The following is a 23497-nucleotide window of genomic DNA, read 5'->3' on the forward strand; positions in this document are numbered from 1 at the left end:
GCTGAGCACCTGTGGGGCCTGACATCTGCACTCTTCACTGCCATTTGGGACTGCAGCAGCATACGGCATATTATGGCATACATACAGCAGTATTTGGTATACAACATCAAAAAAAAAAAAAAGAGGTCCCTCAGGGTAACAGCATTGTACACGGTCCCCACAAAAATGTCCTACTGATAAAAGGTTAAGCCCAGGGTATTGTCAAAGCCTCCTGAGGCCGTTGAGACTTGAGGTGGCTATGGAAGCTGCCTGTGGGATCCCAGCCTCTGACAGGAAAAATGTAAGGAGATTTTGTGGATGAGGATTTTGCACCTTCAGGAAATGTTTATCTGGACAAGGATTTCCACTGCCTGCTCTGTTACTCTGAACCTATGAAAGCTTCCGATTCATTTAAAACAAACAAAAAAAAGCCACCCGTAAAAAATTCTGGGCTTACACAATGACTAGTGATCTTTTCCACAACTGCCATTTTAAGGAGATAGTGAATTCTCCTCAAAATGGAGAGCAACATCCATTTCTGCGGAGCTGTTGAAAACCAGCAGCAAAAACACCTACAGCATATTAAGACACTATCATGGGGAAGTGGGAAGATTCTTCCTCAGATTACATTAGGTTTTGTTACAAAAAAGCACACACAAAAAATTCTCATGTAGAAATTTAAAGGGGCATCGGCACTTACGAAGTGCCTCTAGTAGGGGATTTGGGAGCACTTCCGAAATACTGACTGACAAAACCTCAGAAACAAAAGCATGCTTGTTTGATTTAACTTTGTTTCCTAATCTACTCTCAGCAAAGATTAGGTACAACTCAGCAGCTACTCTGAACCTGCAATTTATCTGGATTATCTACTCGCCTTACAAATACCTCCTGCTTTACTAAGAATTTAACTTCTACACATAGAGTTGCCTTGTTCATCCTGTGTAGAATTAAAAGCAAGAGTTAATATCTGTCTGCGATCTAGGGAGAAACAAGGGGGATGATTCACTACAAACCAATAGTCAAGGACAAACAAGCTGAACAAAAAATAAATGTTAAAAAGAAATTAAAAAGAAACACAAAACTTTTTTTTTTACTGTCTCAGTGTTTCCTCCCCTCAGCTGAATCAAATTAAACTTCAATTTTTTAAGAGTTTTGATATTAAATTGGAAAAGGAAGAGAATTGTGGAAAATACAATTTTTTTTCCTGTTTAGTTTTATCAATAAAAGGGTACTTCTCGGTGCACTAAAGCTGGTGTTCATCTCCCATCTAATTCTGCAAAACAGTTAAGTATATTCTTAACTTTACAACTTTATTTGAATCTCAGCACAGGTGATGAAATACAAATATTGCACCAAAGATACAGCAAATAGTTCAATGTTATTAGAACATTCTCTAAATAAAACTTAGCTAATTTGCTGCCATATCACACTCTACTGTCAGTAAAAATAATTACGTAGTTGAAGCTAAATGATACCCGAAGAAATACGCTTCTTAGGGCACTGCCTGGCTTGAAACGAACCGAACTTCAAGATGGAGATGTTCATGCACTCGTTCAAAATTCAAGCAAGCTTCAGAACTACCACCAGCACAAGCTCAGTGCCAAGAGACAGTGTGCTGTCCCTACCTCCTGGTGTACAGGTGCACACATCAAGAGTGTTCCTGTAGCACTGATAACAGCAGGTCTTTTAGCAGGCATTCACTGCCCAAAAAGACTGTACAGACACACATCACATTTAACAGCTCTCACTCTTTAGAAAACCAAGGAATAAACCTGACCTCTTAAGACAAGTTTTAAATCAATTCGGCCAAGTTTTGAATCAATTAGCTGGAGCCTGCAGTGAAGCAATTAAAATGCAGAATGACCTTAGAGAGACACTGTTTATCAGATAAGCCTTATTTCAAACGGCCATGGTAGGTTTGAGATGATGTTTTCCACTCTTCATCTTCTCTTTTAAATATCTATTTGGTTGGTAAATAGTAAAGCTGCACTACATACATGCGCTCCTTCTACCCAGCTTTTCCTCCCTGGCAAGCTACAGGATTAGATGGTATCTCTTCCCTGAATTTTACCTGTCTCTAGATCTCCTTTGCAGACACACACAAAATTAAGTGCTGGGACAGAGCAGGGATGCCTCAACATAAACCCTTTTGTTTATTTAACAAATAAAAAATTGAGCTGGTTCACCATCCAGTTTTGCCCATCAGTGCTCAGTTTTATCCAAGAGATTTTAGAATCACTGTAGCAGGGAGGCTGAGGAACCAACAGCAATGAGACTTGTATGTTGAGAACAAAGCATATTTTTTTCCCCCCAGTATAAAAGTTTAGGCCTTTCACTTCTCATTCTTCCAAAATACTTCTTAATCATCTCTCACAGAAATAGGAACCTACATGTTACTAGAAACATGCACAATTATGAGTAGCAAATAACAGAAGCACACAAGAAGTACCTGAAGCTAAGCAATACAATTATTGTTTTCAAGGAACAATAAGCAAATAGCAGTGCAGTTATAACAGAAAGCAGTTTCCTTACAACCTGTGAGTAACCAGCTGTGGATGACACTTACATGGCATCTAGCTATGCTGAAGTGATTGCTGACTGTCATTTTTCCTTGGGGGGTGTATGCTACAGAGGAACTGGGCAAACATGCAGCTCTGTGAAAATCAAGAAGCTTAGCTCATTTCACTCTGCTCTACAGACTAGCTGTTAAAGGAGCCATGTTATTTAAAAGTGTTTGCCTGCATGCACCTTGTGCAGCTGTTTAAGAGGTGGTTTCAAGCAGTAAGTAGTCTCTGAAAGCAGGAGGGGGGTGAGATTGAGCAGCAGGGTTTAGGGGAGAAGACCAACTGCAGTCCAGACTGTACTGCAGCATGTTTTTCAGGCAGGACTGTGCTCTTGTGCTGCTAGGGCACAGTAGCTGCAAGCCACAGAGTGCAAACTCACAGGGAGACAGGGATAGACTCCTTTTATTTTTCTGCCGAGAAAGCCCTTACAACTGCTCAGGTTTACGAGTCTATTGTAGTGATTTTTTCTTCACAGCAATTGCACAAATGTGCACAGTAAGCATACTGAGGCTCAAATAAGAACAGAACAAGTTCACTCTCATATCCCAGTGGGTAGCCCAAAAAGTAAATAAACAGCAAATACACTGCAAGTCAGCACTGAAACCTTCACTTCCACTGATACTGCAACCATCAGTGTATATGTTTAACTAATACGACCATGCTCTACAGACATTCCAAGTACAAGGAAAAAAGCTTAAGGAAAAGGTTTTCGGTGGGGCACAAAATCAGATACCACACCACAGTAATTCAATGCATTATGTCACCACAAATGCCTTCAGCTGAATGCTAAAAAAGATGCAAAATAGGATGCAGATTTTTAAAAGATCACAGTCACTAGATATCAGTGCTGCAAACAAAGGCTGAAGTTACAGTTTAAGGTTGAGCTATTCTCATGGTCTGACACCAAAAAAGGGACACCCCACTCTACCTTCCCCCCTTTTCTAGCCAGCCATTCATGCTCCTCACCCCTTACTCCACCTATCTGTATGGGGAGCTGATTTGACTTGCTAACCCAACAGAAAACTATGCTCTTTTTTCACTCTACCCGTTTTCTTCTGGATTAGGTGTTTCTGCCATCAGTGAAATGTCAGCTCAAGATTAGCTCAAGCCTTGAAGTGTGACTCTACCCCAAGACTGAATGTAGTAATGTGGGGGAACAACTTCCCTTTTTTATCTTCCCCTGTCCCTGAGCACAGAGTTCTCTGAAAATATTGTTTGTTACACTCACATAGGGAGCTCCTATAGTATAGAAAGGATTTGAACCCTTGTACAAAATCTTCTTCCACTTGCAAAAACTGAGCCCATGCAAATTAAGGTTAGAACTTACGTTCTAGTATCAGAACCTATGGCTAGCATTTCTTATGCTGCTGGTGCAGGTGAGGCCTTTGCCAAAAATTTACTGACATAAGCATGAACTGTAATTCCTACTTATCAACTAGCAGGATAGAGTAATAGGGCTATGCTTGATAAATGTAAAGTCGTGGATAGCCTGCAGGTCTGCAGAGCAGCTAAAAGCAGCAATATAAGCTGCTCTGAAATCATGGGTGGCAAGCTTGAGAAGCAGTTGTGGGTAAATGGCAAGCTAGAAACTAAAAGAAAGCCACCTTAAAACAGCATCCTCAAAGACAGTGGAAGCAAGAGGGGGTTTTGTTTTTTTCAGATCTATGCAGCACTGCAGTTATTTGGGAAGCAAGCAAAGTTCAATTGTATATCCTCATTTTCTATCATACCACCCACATTTATTTGTAAAGAAAACCCAGTATTTTATTTTATGGCAGCCATTCTATGCTCCTGGTCAGGTTTTGAAGCAAGAAAGGAATAAAGTTATAGAACTGGGATACTGAAATTGTAACTGCCCAGATACACACTAATCGTTTATGATTTGCTCTTAATACTTTCCTTTTAGTATTCATCTTGTCTCCTTTACAGATATGGACTTCGTGCAAGAAGTTTGGGTTTGTCTTTTTTATAGTTTCAGGAAGGCAAAGCTGACCAATTACAATGCTAATATGCAGTTCTCATAATTAGCCACAACCTCCATGGTATCTCTTTAGAGGCATTCACATATTATTCAAAAGCATTTGGAAGCCAAAAAGTATTACCAATTGAAACATTTCAGGCCTCATAGCTTTCCTCTAAGAATGCAAATTTCATCTGAAAATAAGTCATTTATCTGAAGTTTGAAGAGGATTTGATCCTTCCTCCCATGTCAACTTGAAAGTGCAAAGCATAAAACATACAGGTTCCAGTGCAAAGTGCCATGGTGCTGGTACCTCAAGATAGCAAGTAAACTCCCTTTCATCTCCTAAATCACTGTTTTCCAACCTTGCTATTCACACCAATACCAGCTTTGGATTAGGAAAGGCCAGAACTGTGCAAAAGAGCAGTGACCATAAAAGGAGATGTACCAAAAACCACATCAGCTGCTGTGGATTAAGTAGTGAGGAACTTCTCAAAAGTTAATCCTGCAACCAGTCCTACTCTTGCTGAAGCCTGCATGTACAGCTCTCACAGGACAGCCGAAGTACAGCTTTTTGTCTCTGCCTGGTGATGCTCACTTTACTCAAGACAGGATCTATACACAAACCTGCAGACTCATAAGTCAGGAAGCTTTCTAGACGGGCACTGAACTGAAAGATGTCCTTTCAGTTGAAGGGTTTTTTTGCTTCCTGAAAAGGAATAAAGCCTGTCCCATAGGCTCAAGTTTCAGTGAGACTAAACCAAACTAACACAAAGGTGACTACAAACTGGGGAAGAAACTAGGGATGGAGAGGAAGGCCAGAGGAGGGGAGACATTGCTGCTCTCCCTGAAACTTGAGAGGTGCTCTAAGCCTTTCTCCTGCTCTCCCCTCTACACTAGCATATATTCCTCCAAAAACATCTAGTTATCAAGCCACTGCTCTGAACCAGAACTAAATGGTCCAGTCCAGTCACAGATGAGCCCAAGCCAAAAGCACTGCTGGCTCCAGTGAGACAGTAAAGAAGCACCAAAAAGGAGCCCAAGTCTAGGGTTAGGAACAACCCAACACAACTCACTGACCAACCAAGCAACCAAAAAAGCCCATGGGGAAAAAAAATAAGTTAAAAATCAGAGCAGATAGGAAGAAGGGATAGGAAGATTAGAAAGATCTCAGAACAAGACATGGAAAAATGTATGCATCCTTCAGACCATTTCCAGTGAGCTTCCAGCATGAAGTACATTGGGCCGCATCCCTCCTCTTGCAGGGCTGCCCACGAACACCAGTAAGAAAGTATAAGACATTTAACAAAACACAATCAGGGAGTTAAGCACAGCTTAGAAACACAACAGCTGCCCCTTAGTGAAAAACCACCCTGCCCAGTACCACACCAGTAATGACAGTGTATAAATGAAAACTGTATTCCAGACACTGAGGTGGGGGAAACACGAGGAAGGCAATTGCTCTTCTTGCTGCATGCTATCTGGCAGCTACTTTGTTCAGTATGAGAAAAAAAAAAATCAGTTATTTTATGTGATATTTTCTATACAGATGGTGTTTTTGTATTACATTAATCAATGCATAGCACATTAAGATACTAAATGTAAACTGCATGCATTGAAGAGGCTTTAACTTGAGGATGTATTACTATTTTCTTCTCATTTAAAACATATTTTAAGCATAGTTCCGAAATAAATATAGGCCAGCTCACTGTGCTACAAATAATTATATAAACTCTAAAGCAGCACTTTCTTCCAGTTACTTGGATTTGTCCTGTGTTTTTTTCAAAGCCATGATTTAAAGAAATCAAATACAGACAAATCCTGCCAGAAAACATCTTCATAACAGAAACTAGTAATACCTACACCAAGTACATCTGAAACAGAGCTTGGCATCAATGCCTCTCTCAGCTATCCTAGCCACCCTGAGAAACAGCATGCACTACACAAAGTAGTAGCACAGTGCCCAGGGATCACCATAAAAGTTGTAAATTCAGGTATTTCACCCTAAATTTCAATGCTCCTCCTCAATGTGCTACAATCCTCCACCCTATCCCAGCAGCCAGATGACTGAGTTAAATCAAGATTTAGCTCAGATGGGGCTTTCTGCACTGAAAAGCTTCAAGTACAAAACTTGGTTTGAATTGCCAATACAGTGGAGGGAGGACCTTCAGGGCTTGATGTAACTGTGACAGCGCAGGCAGGAGAAAACGTAACATGCAAAAGCTCAGCTTCTCTCTGCGAACACCTGTTTCAAGTCACTGGAGCATCCCCATAGCAAACTTACTGCATTTAAGGAGAACAGGGTAATACTACATCTTTGGTTTAATTGACAATATTTGCGTGTGGTCACTCTCAGTATATTCCTTGCATAGCTAATTAAGTTTTTTCTTGGTTTAAAATACTCCCATGAAGTTCCCAGGGAAAGAATAGTGAGAAAAAGTTGACAAAATGTTTACCACTCAGATTATTCTTCGTTACAAAACCTGCAAGAAACAGATGAGCATGCATGTGATGGTAGACTAGTTTTCCTAATAGTAATGGGGGAAAAAGTAATAACACCTCTAAATAAACACATTTATGCCAGTAAATGTTCTACCATAAATACAATTATATCAGCAGCAGCAGAAGCAGAACTCAGTTAAAACTTGAGTTGCAGAAATTCTTTCACTGTAACGTTAGGTGCTTCTGCCTCTGTGACAGGTGGCAGGGCTGGCTGATACACCTCTGCTGACAAGTGTTTTGGGAAAAGTAAGCCTGTAATGTGTGTTCCTGTAAGAGCTGTGGTCTACCAGAAGTGAGGGCAAACAGCTTATGGTTTTTCTTATTACATCCTGAGCATGTTTTATACAATAATTCTAAACTTATAACCTCTTACAAGAAGTGATCGCTATTTTATTCTGGAAGTCTATCTGCAGTAGCCAGCCAGCAGCTTGTACAGTTAAAAAAAAAAAATAAATAAAAAATGGTGCAATGGTTTTGGCATATTTTTTTGTATTTACAAATGGTAAGTTTGTAATCAAAATGCTGTTACTCCACATACTAATAAATGCATCGTTTTACAGTACTGATGTAAATTTACACAGGCTACTAAACCACAGATTCTTCAACAATTTTAAGATTGTTTTATGTGGCATTCAAGAATCTAGTGTCTGAAATTCCTCTCAAAGCTCTACAGCATGAAGAAAAATCTTCTCTATTCAAAACCTATCAGCTGACTAGTTTGACTTTCTGACTAGTTAATTTTTTATACCTATTCATGCAGGAATTTTTGCATTACACAAAATGTCTTTTAGAAATGATGAAAGGAAAACATTTTTCTCATCCTTCGAGTCCAACACAGTTAAGTTCTGTTCATTATTAATAAACGTGGATTTTTTTTTACCCATTTTCCACTTATATTACCAAAGAGTATTTATTTTATTGGCTGCAAATGTGAGTTTTAATATCTTAATGTGCGCAATACAGGTTTTAACATTTTTCACAGACAAGTATGAAAACTACAACTCAGATTATGTTTAAATTTTACTAGAAAATATAGGAAGAATGTGCCTTACCAGGACCAGGAGTATCCCATTACATATGGGCTTAAATTGTTCAATATTCTCTAAGGGATGACAAGGACTACCATTTTTATTGCATTTATTATCATAAATATTATACCTGTTTATGATTTGAAATGTAGCCACACTTGCAACTTCTCGCTATCCAATAAAATTAGCTTGTAATGTTGGTAGTATTTTATTATTCGCATGTGAGAATGAAAATAATGACTTAAAACAGGCTTTTCCTTCATGCGAATGAAGGAGTTTACATTATTCCCTATTACCCTGCTTCCTGCAAAAACTGATTTCCAAGACTCCAAACTCCTTTCAAGGCTGTTTCATGATAAGAACAATAATAAAAAAAAGAAAAAAAAAAGCAGTGCTTATGATCAATTAGGAAGTGCAAAGGACAAGAGGATGCCTCAGAATGACAGTAACAACTCTCTCTCAGTAAATGGCTTTTCCCCCTTTCTCAAGGTTTTCATAGGATGAAAAGGTTAACAATTCTCAAATGGTCACCATCTGAATGGTTCCTGCAATTAACATCATCATACTGCGTAAAATAAACATTTTGCCACCTTATGATTTTAAGAGTTCCTGACCTTAGAAGGACCAAGCAAGGTATCAGGCACATTAAACACAAACAAGACATCTGTTTCAGGGAACTCAACTCTTGTAGACCAGACTTCAAAGTTTACAGATGTTTGTAATAAGGATATAAAAAGAGGCAAGAAGCTGATTGCTAGTTTCAAATACACTACCTCTTTAAAAATCTATTTACTCTTGTAGGCATGTAAAGACTGCTAGTGCTGTAGCTGTAACTTAGCAGGGAATCTGTCTACAGAAGCAGCGCGTCTCAGTAATAACCTCCTTCTGAAACATGAAAATCTAAAGGTGCTTATTTCTGATTTTATTGCATTTGTAATATTAAGTTATTATAGCAGCTCCTGGCATTCTTGTGCTGGAGCTGTCATTTCCACTACGCACTCTGTTTCTCAAGCGTTTGTAACTTAGCAGTTTTAATTCATATCTGGCTGAAATTTGGTATGCTAGTCAGCTTGCATACAAATTTCCTCTGAAAAGGTCAGGAAAAATAAAAAGCTTCAGATTTCTTTCAGCTTGGTAACCTTAAGAGTCGAAGAAATTTTTATAAATGTTATTAATATTTCAATTTACAACAATGTTGTAGTTTAATATTCAATGCCTTAGTCTAATGGTCTGGATTAGTGGTTCCCAACCTAAAATGTTGCAGAGCTATGCTGGCCCTTTGCCTTCTTAGGCAGTTCTGTGCCAAAATGTGAAACTGGGGACACTGGGGTGTATCTTTGCAAAGACATCATAATGGAACAGGGATGGATGCTCTCAACCAACTAGCTCACACTATCTTGAAATAATTCTGGGAGGCAAAAAACCCTATTTTGCAATAGCAACTAGAAACTCCAAAGATGCAGACTTCAGATCCCACCTGTGACCTCCAGGTTTCTTAGTTTCATTCATGTTACACAAGGAACTTGAGCTGTGACTTAATAAGCAAGTGTTATGACAGTCCTACTACACATTACTCAGATAACTCTAACACATCCTCAAAGTTTAACCACATATATATGTTCTAATAACATCTACCGCTTTTTGATTAAAAAGTGAGTTCATTAAGCTCATTGGAACACTAGGTGTAGTGTAAACAAACTAAGGACTCCTGTCTTATTGAGGCTGTATCTAAAATTACTGTCAGGTTTTCTGTTAGTAGACACATAAGAGCTCACAATAGCTGAGATTTTAAATATGGGTTTCTGAAATTACAGGAAACTACTACTAGTATCTTTCATGGTCTTCTCTTTGGCATGACACAGCAGATTACAAAAATAAAACAGGAGTAAAAACAAATACAAGCAGTTAAGACTTACATAACATGTACATGCATTGACAGGATTCCAGTTTGCCTATACCCCAGATATGTAATTACACTGTTTCCATAAACATGGTACAGAAGGTAAATATTAAATTCTAAAGTTTTCTATACATTATAGATGAAGCTTTTTGCTCCTCTTCTACAGGTTTATCCTGCTCCCCTGTATGGGCACATCAACTTACACAATGCATAAAGCAATGAAGCAAGTTCATCACCTGGAAGAAGACAGCAACTTAGTAACATCTGCTTTACTAACATAGATACTTGCAAAATTCTGATACTTCAGAGAAGAGTGTATATTACTATGCTGCTGATATATTTTTCTAGTTGATCAGACCAGTAAGATAACTCTCCTTCCACCAAGCTGGTGAGGCTTTTACCATGGGAACTTTTGCAAGAAAAGAAACCTGTATTCTTCCAGCATGTCTGGATGGAAGGCATGTCAAGCACACATACATCTGCCTCACAGAACAGACTGTGTCACCTCAAAGTATGACACATCTTAAAATCTGGACACAGTGACAGGGAACTGCCTATTACCTGTCTGACTGTGAAAAGTAAACAAGTATTTTCTCTTTCTGCTCTATTTTAATCCTACTGAGGTGGAGGTCTCCAGAGTTACGAGTGGCAAAAGTAGGTGGCTTCTCTGCAGAATTACAAGCAGCATTTGAGTGAAAGGGAAAACCATAAACGACTGATTAATAGCTTGGCTGGCAAATTCCACTATTTTACAAAAACATGCCTTCCATGCTAATAATTTTGTTTAAACAGAGCAATGGTGGCTTTATAAAAGGAGATGTAGTTCTATCCAAACCAAAAGCTACCTAGATCATCTCTCTGCCACAGGGAGATACTGAATCTATTTATTTAGTGTGAGTAATAATTGACTTAGAATGGAGGTGAGTGCACTTCTTTAGGCTATTCAGATGGATAGCCAAAAGGGGATATTTATACATTTTTCAACCCACTTAAAATCCCATTGCAGCACTAGGAATATCATGGTACAAAGCTTTATGACTTTTACAATGGGGGGGGTGTGTGTGTGCGCATGTAAAGGAAGAACTTAGTTTCTATGAACTAAAAAATGTATTGAAGACCTCTACATCCAGCAGAAAACACATTGAAACACTTGCTTTATCATCTCACTTAAGAAATGAAGCGTAACCACTAACATGAGCTACAGTATTTTAATTGTCTCAAAAAAAATGGAAATGTGTATGAAAATGAGGCAAAACTGAACTTTTTTCAGGCTGATTTCATTGATAAAGGAGCAACAAATCCGGTAAGAGCTGGTACATGCAAGATACTTATGCATGCAGCCACTCAAACAGGCAGAGTGCTGAATGGGAACTGACATTTCATATTCTTGTGTGGTTTTCTCTTTTTTTTTTCCTTTCTGTTTTTCTTTTTCTTTTTTCTTTAAGCAGTAATAAAATCCCACTATCCTGAATTACGAGCTATATGACAGAAAAAAATGGAAGAAAAATAATAATGTCCCCCAAGCTGAAAGCTAGTCTGTAGAATCAAGAGGCACAGGTACAGGTTGGGCGGAGAAGAGATTCAGAGCAGCCCTGCGGAGAAGGACTTGGGGGTGTTGGTTGATGAGAAAATGAACACGAGCCAGCAGTGTGCGCTTGCAGCCCAGAAAGGCAACCATATCCTGCGCTGCATCAAAAGGAGTATGACCAGCAGGTGAAAGGAGGTGATACTGCCCCTCTACTCTGCTCGTGTGAGACCTCACCTGAAGTATTGTGTGCAGTTCTGGCATCCTCAACATAAAAAGGACATGGAACTGTTGGAACAAGTTCAGAGAAGGGCCACGAGGATGATCAGGGGCCTGGAGCGCCTCCTCTATGAAGACAGGCTGAGGAAGTTGGAGCTGTTCAGCCTGGAGAAGAGAAGGCTGCATGGAGACCTCATAGCAGCCTTCCCGTATCTGAAGGGGGCCTATAGGGATGCTGGGGAGGGATTCTTCATTAGGAACTGTTGTGACAGGACAAGGGGTAAGGGGTTATAACTTAAACAGGGGAAGTTTAGATTGAATATAAGGAAGAAGTTCTTTACTGTGAGGGTGGTGAGGCACTGGAATGGGTTGCCCAAGGAAGTTTTGAATGCTCCATCCCTGGTGATGCTCAAGACCAGTCCGGACAAAGCCTTGGGTGACATGGTTTAGTGTGAGGTGTCCCTGCTCATGGCAGGGGGTTGGAACCAGATGATCTTAAGGTCCTTTCCAACCCTAACTGTTCTATGATTCTATGATTCTAAGAGTTAGTAAAGTGGAGATAACAGCTATCTTTTCAGAAAAGGGAGACAGCCGTTCCAGATCTGTCAGGACCTGAAAAGCATCCATCCCTGACAGTCCCATACAAAAATCACCTGGAAGAGAAAAAGAACAAGGAAATCCAGATCTAACTGGGATAGTGGTTGAAAAATATTTTTAGACAAGCATACTGGGTGAATTTGTTGTTAGATTTTCACTGTTACACTGGAAGGTGTCAATAGCTTCTGTCAAATACAAATCTGTTCAGAGCAGACAGGTGTGTCCCTGCAAGGGCCTTTGTTTTACTCTTTTCCTCTTATCCCTACCATAAGCCTGAGGCTCAATGCTTACATCTGTACTAACTCAACAGAAGCAGTTTAGTGCAAGCCTGAGTGCAAGCACTGACACACAATCATCAATAACTTGTAACTGACAGTGTTTTTCCTGCTTTAATTTCAAGCTTTGCCAACCTTGGTTCTCCCATATAACACTAACCCAATTCAGGGAAGAGGAAGGACCAGGGACTTCTCCCAACAGGTCACACAAATGAGGTTCCTATGCAGCTGGTGAACGGCATGTGCGTGTTGGTGACGCTTGTGCTGTAACCGAAAATGGACCTCGGTTTGTTCCCTTTGTTAGCATAGACAAAGACTATGCATCTGTCTCTTTTGCTCTACAATCATCTATTTTTACTCTCTACAATGCAAAAAGAAAGGGACCTGGCCGTCTGTTATCTCCCTTCTCACTGCCCTCTTTTCACCACATTGCAAGACTTGGGAAACCTGAGGAACGAGGGAACACCTTGTGGCTATAGCTGTGAGCAGTTCTCAGCAGGCAGACAGAAGCTGGTATTTTCCAATGCTTCTGAAGTATGACTGTTTTGCCAGGCTTCTGGATTTATCAAAATCCACAGCTTTTTATCCACTGACTTCTAGGACACTTTCTAACAGCTTCTGGCAGCAATCAGGTATAATGCTAAAGAGTTGCTGTGTTACAGCCATGAAGACAAGTGGAACATCAGCCAGCTGTGTGTAGGGGATTCCTTCCCTTGGCTAAAACACAAACCTACACGCATGCATGCATATACTGTTTTAGACTAACACAGCTCAGTCTACAAATTACCTTAATAAAGGTTATAATTTCTATAATTTCTATACAGACTATGCCCAATAAACCTACTTCCATTTAACTACAGTAATTCGTGGTCTGCTAAAATAGCACCCATAGCACATTTTCATATTTCTTAATAAAGACCCCCAATATAGTCTATCGCATATGAGTTTAATACTGACCACATTTGGCACAGGATACACATATGGAAACTCCACCCACATATAAAACTGCATGCAAAAAGACAGTGAAAAAATAAATCAAAGAACAGATTGTAGCACAAGCTCTGCTGTATGCTGCAGAGAGAAACCAAACACACAGGAAGGCCGATTTGTTCACTGTTGTTTTATGGGATACAGTCGCATTACAGGAAACAAAAGCAGACAATACACAAGTGGGATAACGAATGCTCAGCTCTGCCCAGTTTCACCAAGATCTCTGCAAGCAAAACCAACTACCTCAAAGGCAAAACCATAACTTTGTCTGATGTAGGTTTTTATTTTTATTCTTTTTTTTTTTTTTTTTAACCTCATGTAATTGGTTCTGCTGCCATGGCTCTGATCGGCAGTAAATTAGGATTAGGTAGAAAGGACTAGGATGAAGGGGTAGTGTAAAAGCTGAAGGGCAGGAATGAGAAAAGAGAATTGATAAATAATACACAGGTCTCTCCTGTGGAAAGCTGGCAGAGCTGCTGAGGAATAACTGGAAATACTATCCAAATGCCACTGATAGGGAAAAAAAAATAAAAATCATCTGGGGAGAAGACTTTACATCCAGAGAGGAACAGACTGTCTGAAAAGTCTGCTCAAGATTTCTTGACCTCAGGGGAAGAAGACAGTGGTAAATACTGGGATCTAGCACAAATGAGTAGCAGCAGGGTTTGCAGAATAAGACTATTTGAGACTGTTCTGAAGCTGCCTGTTTAATGTCATGAACCTTACTGTATGTTTTGGAGAAAGGACAGCTGTTAAAAAGAAACTCTCCTGGCAAGGAAGGACGTGCCCGGCTCCATAAACCACAATGGTCGATGGAGGAGCAGAAGAAAAGGAAAACAGGGGAGGAGAAGAAAAATTCTTTGAGGTACTTCTAGGCTATGAAAAAGACTCAAATACTGACAGGGCTTTCAGTACACTTGTCAAGGAACAGTGAGATCCTCTTCAGCACAAGATCCATCAGCTCACTGCTTGTCTCTTGGTTGATGGGAGAGATCTTAAGATTCAGTATCATTACAAGACAACGGACAGGCGTATCTGTGCAGCGACCTTCCTGGAGCTATCAGATGAAAAAGCAAGCTTGACAGAGGGAGAAGACAGAATTACACTTTCAAACTCTGGCTCTATGTGTCTGCCTTCAAAAGGCTTGTCTTCCGGATGGGCATATGGAAACACACACACACATACAGATAATCCTCCCACTTTATGACAGAACATGATTGATAAGTACTAGGAGAATGCCGAGGAGCAAGCAAGAATAATTAAACAGAAAGAAAATGTAAGAAAACTATTTATACTACAAAGATGAAGGGCACTTCCATAACACAGGCAAGTAGATCAACAGACCAAATAGTGTAGATCCAATTTTTCTGTAAGGAAAAAGGGGAACATTCTCCCTCCATCTGGATGATGCTTCATGCTGAGTACACACTCTGACTCTACAACCCAGAGCTAAAGACCACACCAAAATATTGCTGGCAGCTGGCAACTTTAAAATCCTGACTAAAGTAAAGGGTCTCAGAAATGTACTGTGTATCAGGGATACTACGCTTTCTTACTGCTATAAAAGTTGTGAGGAGACAACCGTGAGATGCTTTCCAGCACTGAAGACCAAAGTGATGACAGAAAGATTCCCCTGCTCTCTTCCTGGGAGATCACCTATGTGTTGAAGAATAACAGATCATCAGTTGCAAAAGTGGAAGTTAAATACATCTACCTTCAAAGTAGTAATATTTAATCAAAATTTAGGAACAAAAGGTAAAAAAATCCATGCTCCACTCTGTCATAAACCAAGTAACAGTTGTTCTTTCAAAAAAATCTTCAAATTCAAGAAAATCTAACAACTGTGCTGAGATACTTGCCATAACCTCCTGGATGCTACCATTACAAAGCGTGTCTTGATATGCACCTGCTATTTTTCTGGTCCTTAATTTCATTTTTTTGCACCTAGATATATCACCTCAGTCCAGGTGATCTTCAAAATCCTTGCAGACAGTTCTTCTACAGGTGATAACTGCCATGTGATGCTGCTATATGTTTTTTCTTTCTTTTCATCTTTTCTTATAAATCATTCCCTCTAGTCTCTAATAATTTTTAATGCTCTGCTATGAGTTTCAGCCAATTAACCCATATCTTAAGGTGCTCAAATTTGGATCTGATTTTTCCAATATCATCTTCCCTTGTATTTTGTGTATTTGTTTCAAAATTCTCCTAGTAATTATGCCAATGCCTGTGCAATGAGAGCACTATAAAAAGTGTAACTAGCACTGAGGTGTTCAAAGCCAGAAATTTAACATGACAGTGTTCCAGATCAGTGTAGTTTTACTCCAAAGAAAGAAACCATTTTTGAATGAGAACAAAGTTAAAAGGAGGGAAGGGAAGATGTTGGTGAGAGAACTTTGATTAAATACTTCAATTAACATGCAATAGCTGCAATTTTATTTTTGTAAGCTTTTAAGACATCAGTACCAACTGCCATTGCAAAGCACAAGTGACAAAGGAATTTAAGCATTAGTTATACATTTTCCAAACTACTGGTTTCCAGCTTAGCCACAGCCCTCCCAGGGTTTGAGTATCTTTATAAAAACATAAATACTCACATGTTAAAATAAACAGTGTCCCTGCTGCTAAGGCTGGATGTTGTCTCGCCTTCCCGCATAGCAACTTATAATCAGTTTAAAAAGTAGTAGAATAAAAGCTTACATGAATAGAAAACAATGACTGTCATTAAGAGATGCTTAAAGGCAGGAATATAATAGTAAAAATTAAGGTCACCTTAATATACAATTTAGGGGTATTTCTACATCACCCAAGCCAAAGGATAAACTCTTAAGTACTAAAATTTGCCATTATTAGAAAAGTTCATTTCAATGTTCAGCCTCTAACTTGTTATCTGTAATTAAGAAAAATCAGATTTCAAAGCAACAAGAGAAGACTGTGATAAAGTTATCTGAAGTACTCTCTGGCAGGGATAATGCCAGCAGAGAGGTGGTTGTCATAAAATAGCCAAATGGCTTTTTCCACCTCCATCAAGGTCACTTTACTGATGATGTGCTCAATAAGATGATAATGCATTTAACTACTTTCCTTGCATCTGACTTCGACCTTACTGCAAATCCAAATGGCCTTGTTTAACTACCCTGGCCTTTCAACATTTCCCTGAACAAAGATAATTAAGGAGATATACTGCCCCCTACTATCACTGGAATTGAAAGACAAATAAACTTTAAAGAGCACAGCCAGGTGTCTATTGCATTAATGTACAATGTTTAAGCAGCGGGTAAAATGAAATAATGGTTAAATAATTATAGAAGGTTAACAAAGTTAACTTTGTTACATAAGGCAATTCTGTTTTATTTAAAAGAAAGAACATAAAAGGCTTTCCAGGCTACTTTTTACAACTCCCTGGACAACAGTCTTTTCTTTAACACTGTTTCTGACTACAGAGGAAAAACGATCTGCAAAAATTAACAACTCAGAAATTTCTGCACATTTGGAGCTGGCTGTATTTCATATATGGTACAATAATGTTTTATGAAAACGCAAGTCTATATGATTAAATCAAGAGCTGCTCTAATAAAAGCATTTCTGTTCATTTTTTTCCTTTGTGTGTGGTCAGCAACTATACTGGAGATACAAATTAAAGTAGTTTAAAAATTAGGTTGGCAGTCATGACAATTTGAAAGCTTAGAAGTAATGCTTTCTCACAATTTATACAATGATGAAAAATGACCAAGTAATACTGTTCTATAACAGCAGTTACTTTCTTTTTTCTTTTTATTTATACATACTCTTGCATCCCAAAGCAGTCTCTAAGATGCTAGCGCTCCTTCATACTAAGAAGGAAAAACCCAACGAAACAAACCATGTCACTAGCACTTGGACTAATAACAATTGACACCAGATAAAATAAAATAAGCAGGCAAAGCAGTTGGATGTTCTTTCTGTAGTTGCATGCAAAAAATCTTATTTTAGATTATCCTTTTTTCCTTCTAAATCTGTTTTTAAGCATCTTAGAAATACTGTTGTATAGGTCCAAATCCTCTTCAAGAGTCAGAAAGAGGCAGAATAGCAAATTGTATCAGAAAGATAAAAGCACATAACTCGCTATCAACCTGATACTAGATATGGGAGAGTTCACTGCTACTGCAAAAATTGCTGTTCCTTTGCCAAAGAAAATGAAGTATGCAGAAAACCTGTTCCATGTGTTTAATCAGAGATTTCCTATAACGCAGATCTTCAGCAATGACAACAATATCTACTTTTGCCATTTTGTCAGGCCACCATTACTTTGAGTTGTAGATGTAGTCTGTCCAAATTCCAAAGTGCTCGTGTATTTGGCTAAATCTTTTGCTGCAATACCTCTTAATTCAGAGTCAACTCCTGAATTCTGAATACACCAGAATTTAAGCCTCCTTTAAACATACCTTTTACTACCCAATATAAAAAATCAGTGCCTTCTACTATCACTGATTACCACATCAAATACCTGAAGTTCGCAACGATTCATATACTATAGCTGTGCAAAATCCCTTCTCCTGTATATAACAAGTCATGAAGAAGCCTTTCAAGCTGAGCTAGGTTTCAAAATTGTAAGCCTGTGTTTTGTTTCCCATTTAGATCCAACTAGAATAATACACTGACTCCAGATACAAGAACTCTACCACTTTCTTACATTTAAAATATTGACTTCATAAACCATGTACTTTATAGGAGTTTACAGAAAACAATTATTTCTGTTTCAAGGTTGGAAAAAAGGGTGCTTTAGCCAGTTCCAAAAGATGAATATACACCTTGCTGTTAGCCTCAGTGAGTTCTAAACTTTTCCTGTATAATCGTGCTTCTAATTCTTTCAGTCTTAGGCAAAGAAGATGAATGATTATTTTCCATTCATTTACAACCTTTCAGCCACCTACCTATTCTGTTCAGAGTTTAACACGGGTAAAGCTTTCTAAAAGGAACACAAGTGCCATTTTTCCCATTTGTCCCTAACATTTAAAAAGCTTCACTTACTCAGGCTGGAAAACTACAAAAGCATTTTGTTAGTACAGTTACTTTATCTCATCCCAATTCCTTATTCTGCACAAAAACCTTCAAGTGTTTGGACCTAAGAGATGTATATATCTTCAAACCATTAATCAGGTCATCAGCTCACAGCATCATCTCTCTATACATCATTGAACATATGGAAGCCCTCTTACTATTCTGAAATGCATAAACCTATAACTACATCTTGAGAAAGTCTCCCAAACCTACACAGAGTATTTAGAATTAAATAACCAGATCTTTGTAGACATGCATAAAAGATAGGAAAACTGATGTCTTTGCTCATTTGGAAAACAATACAGTGCAGTGTTATTTTCCAATATCACTGCTCAAATCCCTACATTATACGAAGTATACATATTGTGACCTTTTATTTTCCTCATTTAGTTCAAGAAGCGAACTGGGATGCAAAACAACTTACAGAAAGAAAAGTTGTGAAGTCTGACCTCACAACTGCTTAGCAGATCATTTCAGTAATTTGATAAGTCATGTTAAATCTTCATAGATACACATCAGACATGCAAGAACACAGCTCAAAACAACTTCAACTTGGGTCAGTTTGCATCATACACTGATGGCTGCTTACCAGCATTCTTACTGTGGACCCCTAAAATGAACACGTACCTGACATTTTACAATTTTTATAGCATAAATTATCAATGTTTTAGACCAATACCACATCAGCTGCTTTACCCCCAAAGGAAAAAAAAAAAAAACAAACTAAAAAATTATCCCATCTTGCATGGAATGTATTACTTCACACATTCTCCATTCTACTGCAAAAAGGTTAGAAAGTACAAATGACAAGTAAGCCAAAATTATCCAAATGCTAAATGGTTTTATAAAGGTTTATGTAGGTTTACTGCTAAATTGGGACAGAGACTTTTTATAAATCCTTGGAAGAAAAAAAAAAACTATTCTGTGACATATACGAGGCCATTCTCCACATACAGTTGCAGAGCAATTAACCAAAATATTTGTAACATCCGATTTGTAGTTACTGAGCTGCCGGACAGTTCTGAGCCCCAATCTGATGGATTAAAAAATGGTAAACTAGGTTTTCTGTTCTGGTTCGAACACTCCCTTTCACAAGTTTTACTCAAACAGATACACCTGAACTAACTGTGTGCATATTAAAAGATGTACCTTTTGCAAGAAAAGAAGGAAAAGGGCATTGGCAACGTGCACACCACAAAGAAGTTCAGGGAAACAAACCTGGCCTATTTAGTACCATTATGCAAATGCACAAAGTCTTATCTTAATGATAGCAGTTAACATCAAGCAATCAGATCTTTGTGTCCATTAAGTAATTAATACACTTTTGAATGGCTAGGGGACTCTTGCCATCTTCAGTAACTTTTCCACACATTTTCAGTGAATTTATTCTGCAGATTAGAGAGTTTAGGAGAGAAGGTACTAGGTACTTGCCTTTCTCTCCCTCCATTGTTCTCTACCTTCAAAGCTGGTAACAAGCAGCTCAGTCTTTCTCCGAGGGTTTTGTAGTTCACATCCTAAGTTTCTTTCCCTATAGCTGAAATATTGGAAGGCAAGGATTCTGAAAGCTTGTCACAGTAACGGCCAGAAAACAGGCGCAAAGTTAACAAAGGAGAGCCAGCTATCACGGATCAGTGTCAGGTTTGTTTACCGGAGCAGATCAGTATCCCCCCCAAATCTTCAAAGCTCAGAGTTTTTGTTTAATAAACTGTTTGAAAAAAAATGGCAAATGGGCCTAGTGAGGTGAACATAAGCCAAGATGGTTAAAACAAAATAGTCTACAGACAGCCGGGTAGTTCAAATTCAGATTCACATGAAATAACAGCAAAACTAAATGGTAGTGTGCACAAAAGCTGTAACAGTATGTTCACGCACTGGAATACAGACAATATAATTTTTAGGAAATTGAATTGCTGACATACCTTTCTTAGGGTTTTTTTCCTCACTCCTTCCTCACAGTCTACTCTAGTAATTAACAGAGGTCTCCGGATGGCTCACTGAAATATTTAAAGCTGGGGAACAAAAGGTTTATTTTAAAAATGAAAACCTTGGCTTGTACAACTCCAGACGTGAATCTGCTTTCAATTACTGAAAGTATTTCCACTTCAGTGAAAGAGGATCAAATCTTCAACTACACCATCTTTAGGCAATGAATTTGATTATACAAAGCTTTAAAAATACAGAACGACTTTGTGACACAGCTGTATATTCTACCCGTACCATTTATTAGGTATACAGAAAAGAAGGAGCTAGCACTTTAAATGAGAAGCAAACAGAAATGTAGCCGCTCACAGCAGCACTGTACTTCCATACCGCAGCTCTGCTTCAGGGTTTGGTTTTTTTTCAGGTGCCCACATAAATGTCAGAGATTACACTAAGCTTTAAAGGCAGGATTTTACAATCCTTTAGACAGGAACCTAGGTTGACTACCCCCCCCCCCCCATGCTTTTATTTGCATAATTTGCACTGTTGTAAAGTTACATTTTTCTTTCTGGACTTTTGGACTAGCACCATCTCCTTCACATCCCCCCAGTGCAGCAGGTACCGTAGCCTCTAGGAACCACAATAATTAAAAGCACTTTACACTCTTCCCAACATACAAGCACAACAGGCGAGGCAGATCCAAGGCTTACTCTCCACAGCGAGATGCAATACCTTCAATGCAAATTGTGCAAAAACTTCCTATTTCTCACACCTCCGATTCCGCAAACCTATCCTACCGCATCCCCAGCCCAGCCAAACGCCGGGCCAGGCTCTTGCAGCAGCAGCAGCAAGGCAAGGAACACGAAAAAAGCGGTTACCTCTCGGCTTAGCAACACTACAAACACGACACCCGCACTCCGCGGCCGCCCGGCGCTGTTCCCCGTGCTGCCCGAGCCGCCGAATGCGCCAGCGCCACCCCCGGCACCCGGCCCGCACCAGCGCCACCTCCGCCCCCCGGCCCCGCCCCGCGCCCCACCTCAGCGATCTGTAGCGTTCCGTAGCGTTCCTTCCGCTCCGCGCCGCCGCCCAGCCCAGTCTGCGGCGGGTGGCCCGGCGAACCCCCGCGCCGGCAGGCAGCCGCCTGCCGCGATAGGCTGAGGCGCCGGTGTTTACTCCCCGGCGAGGAACGGGGGCCGGGCCTGGCACCGCGTAACCCTTTCGAGGCCGCGGCGAGCAGAACGGTTATGGCTGGAGGTGGGGGTCCCTTCCGCTGTCGAGGGCGGCGGGGCTCCCAAGGGCTTATCACAAAGCAGGTTTTCCGTCGCACAAGCCAAACTTTACCTGCAGCCCTCCTGCTAGCACCAGTTGTCAAGTCTGACGCATTTTCGGAAATTAAGTCGGTACTCCGGGAAGGTGAATTCCCGTTCGGGCACCCGCACCCGATTCCCGTCGCCGCGGCACTTCCCTCCTGAACCAGGGGCCAGGCGCAGGTGCTGGCACAGAGAGGTTACAACCTCTCATCACGCAGCACCTGTGCTTTAACTGAAACAGAAATACCTCCCCTCGAGGTACCGCTTTAGGAGACGATTTTTCTCTACATCTAAATAAATACTCACCGTGAGAGGTGGTGAGACACCAGGTCACCCAGAGAAGCTGTGGCAGCCTCATCCCTGGCAGTGTTCAAGGCAAGGTTAGATGGGGTTTTAGGCGACTTGGTCTGGTGTCCCAGCCTGTGGCAAGGGGGTCGGAACTAGATGGTCTTTAAGGTGCCTTCTAACCCAAACCAGTCTGTGATTCTATGATGTGTGTGGGCACAGATACAATAAACCCAGCTTACTTCAAAATGTTATACTTGACAGTTTATAATCACATCTGCTCCCAGTGAAACCTCGAGCCGCAGCCCAATCTGACTGGACACGCAACCAGGTGCATTGCGTTACAGCTGCCAGATAATGCTAACGACTAACAGAGAATACAGCAGTCACATTACTCACCATTCATTTCTGAAATACTGTAGAGACTGGAGCAACTAGATGCCTACATTTGCACATTGAAAGAGTATGTACAAATGTACTCTTTCAAAATAGAAAACCCTATTTCCAGCTAGTAATCAAGTTAATGCCTGTCTTTAGTAAAAGAATGAATTTTTTTTCGAAAGTATTACTTCTTTTTAATTACCCCCCTCGTGGAACACAGAACTCCTTTAAAATGGCTGTGGGAATGACACCTCCAGCTTCATTTTTAACATCACTACACAAAGAACCTTCTGAGTTGGCTTAGAAAGTACAGAGATATGTAGTAATTCCTACAAAGCTTCTCATGTTTTTTTCACCTTGGACCTTTGCTAATACCAACTAACCTCAACTCCCCTTGTCCCATTACAAGATCTGTTGCCGACACAGTCCAAGTGATCACAGCAGCTACCCAGAAGCCACATTTTGCCAAAAAAACAGATCAAGATCTTGTTAATGACTACACAATAATTCCAGGGAAGACAATAACATTCCAGAATATGCTTCAAGACTGTTATGTAGAAGGCTGCAATAAAAGCACATATTTTAGATGTATTATTCATAAGAATTTAAAAATATTCAAAAAGCTCACACAATTAGTCCTCATTTGCAACTTCCTAGAGAGACAAAGACTATGCAGAGTGAAATAGCAGAATTTGGTGAAACGGGGGAAAATACTGAGCTAAGTAGCCAGGTCCTGATGAGGGCACTCTGGACTGCCAATGGGAAAAGTACTGAAAAATATTCCAAGGTAACAGCATTAATACTGCCTCTCAAACTGAAGCCCTTTGAGTTAGATTTGCAACAGACTATGTGTGCTTCTCCTTTGTGCTTTCTCCTAGCACAAAGGAAAAAACTGCAGTTCAGTCACCACTAACTTCCACTTTGCTCAGGCTTTTCGGGTTGTGTGTGTATGTGTTGAAAATTGGAAGCTTTTCGTAGTTCATGTTCTGGACAGACTCACATCTGCAATAGCTGCAAGACCA

The 23497-nt window shown here is 39.8% G+C and overlaps 1 protein-coding gene across 8 annotated transcripts in view; it reads right to left on the reverse strand.

Moving 5' to 3' along the window:
* TENM3 (teneurin transmembrane protein 3) overlaps positions 1-23497 on the reverse strand; it is an 830895-nt gene that overhangs the window by 221659 nt on the left and 585739 nt on the right. For 2 of the 8 annotated variants that reach the window (XM_057420274.1, XM_057420270.1), the window contains exons 1-2: positions 21378-21491; positions 20499-20588 (exon numbers count right to left, since the gene is read on the reverse strand). The exons of 3 other annotated variants lie outside the window; for them this stretch is intronic. The gene's annotated coding sequence lies outside the window, so the exon portion shown is untranslated. Of the gene's footprint in view, positions 1-20498; positions 20589-21377; positions 21492-21840; positions 21978-23497 lie in introns of those variants that run through there. 3 more of the 8 variants (XM_057420273.1, XM_057420272.1, XM_057420275.1) reach the window with 3 other exon arrangements.

Source organism: Pezoporus wallicus, unplaced genomic scaffold, assembly GCF_028554395.1.
Source record: "Pezoporus wallicus isolate ANWC-B61680 ecotype Strahan unplaced genomic scaffold, APGP_CSIRO_Pwel_v1 contig_5552, whole genome shotgun sequence".
Classification (NCBI taxonomy): Eukaryota; Metazoa; Chordata; class Aves; order Psittaciformes; family Psittacidae; genus Pezoporus; species Pezoporus wallicus.